Source organism: Tachyglossus aculeatus, chromosome 4 (assembly GCF_015852505.1).
Source record: "Tachyglossus aculeatus isolate mTacAcu1 chromosome 4, mTacAcu1.pri, whole genome shotgun sequence".
Taxonomy (NCBI): domain Eukaryota; kingdom Metazoa; phylum Chordata; class Mammalia; order Monotremata; family Tachyglossidae; genus Tachyglossus; species Tachyglossus aculeatus.
This window is the reverse complement of record NC_052069.1, coordinates 73,357,013-73,358,716: the sequence shown is the minus strand read 5'-3', so window position 1 is coordinate 73,358,716 and position 1,704 is coordinate 73,357,013. Positions and strand designations below refer to the sequence as shown.

Below are 1,704 nucleotides of genomic sequence, written 5' to 3'. Positions count from 1 at the left end.
ATTGAGCACCTTTTTTGTACAGACCGTCGTGCTGAGCACTTTTAGCATACAATAGAATAAAAGACACCATCCCTACCCTCAATCTAATGGGAGATAGTCATCATCATCATCATCAATAGTATTTATTGAGTGCTTACTATGTGCAGAGCACTGTACTAAGCGCTTGGGAAGTACAAATTGGCAACATATAGAGACAGTCCCTACCCAACAGTGGGCTCACAGTCTAAAAGGGGGAAACAGAGAACAAAACCAAACATACTAACAAAATAAAATAAATAGAATAGCTATGTACAAGTAAAATGAATAAATAAATAAATAAATAAATAGAGTAATAAATATGTACAAACATATATACATATATACAGTTGCTGTGGGGAAGGGAAGGAGGTAAGATGGAGGGATGGAGAGGGGGACGAGGGGGAGAGGAAGGAAGGGGCTCAGTCTTGGAAGGCCTCCTGGAGGAGGTGAGCTCTCAGCAGGGCCTTGAAGGGAGGAAGAGAGCTAGCTTGGCGGATGTGGGGAGGGAGGGCATTCCAGGCCCGGGGGATGATGTGGGCCGGGGGTCGATGGTGGGACAGGCGAGAACGAGGTACGGTGAGGAGATTAGAGGCAGAGGAGCGGAGGGTGCGGGCTGGGCTGTAGAAGGAGAGAAGGGAGGTGAGGTAGGAGGGGGCGAGGTGATCGACAGCCTTGAAGCCCAGGGTGAGGAGTTTCTGCCTGATGCGCAGATTGATTGGTAGCCACTGGAGATTTTTGAGGAGGGGAGTGATATGCCCAGAGCGTTTCTGGACAAAGATAATCCGGGCAGCAGCATGAAGTCTGGATTGAAGTGGAGAGAGACACGAGGATGGGAGATCAGAGAGAAGGCTGATGCAGTAGTTCAGACGGGATAGGATGAGAGCTTGAATTAGCAGGGTAGCAGTTGGGATGGAGAGGAAAGGGTGGATCGTGGCAATGTTGCGGAGCTGAGACTGGCAGGTTTTGGTGACGGCTTGTGTGTACAAAGCAATAATGAGATCAATAGAAAGAAAAATGCTGCACCTGCTGATAGTGTAGAGGGGCACACAGTTACATTATCATTGTTGTTGTCTTACACTGTCGTGTCTGCCCCTTAGTGATGCCTTGGACACGTCTCTCCCAGAACGCCCCACTTCCATCTGCAGTCGTTCTGGTAGTGTATCCATTGTTTTCTTGGTAAAAATACAGAAGTGGTGTACCATTTCCTCCTTCTGTGCACTAAACAAGACTCTGCCTTTGACTCCCTCCCATGCTGCTGCTTCCCAGCACAGGTGAGTTTTGACTTGTAGCAGATTGCCTTCCACTTGCTAACCACTGCTCAAACTAGGAATGGAATGGAATGGCCTCTGCTTGACTCTCCCTCCTGTAGTTGAGACTGGTAGAGTACTGGAAATTCTCCAGATGTGACCCTGAGAGGCTTATTTTATCATAACCTAGCACAAATTTAGACTTCTATAATAATAATAATAATGATAGCATTTATTAAGCACTTACTATGTGCAAAGCACTGTTCTAAGCGCTGAGGAGGATACAAGGTGATGAGGTTGTCCCACGGGGGCCTCACAATCTTATTTCCCATTTTACAGATGAGAGAACTGAGGCCCAGAGAAGTGAAGTGACTTGCCCAAAGTCACACAGCTAAGTGGCAGAGGCAGGATTTGAACCCATGACCTCTGACTCCAAAGC

The 1,704-nt window shown here is 47.3% G+C and overlaps 1 non-coding gene across 1 annotated transcript; it reads right to left on the bottom strand.

Annotated features, from left to right (window-relative positions):
* Positions 1-1,299: 1,299 nt before the first annotated feature.
* On the bottom strand, positions 1,300-1,437 carry LOC119927411. Its single transcript, XR_005450417.1, has one exon. It is a non-coding gene; the product is annotated as a small nucleolar RNA SNORA7 (small nucleolar RNA).
* Between the last annotated feature and the right edge of the window lie 267 nt (positions 1,438-1,704).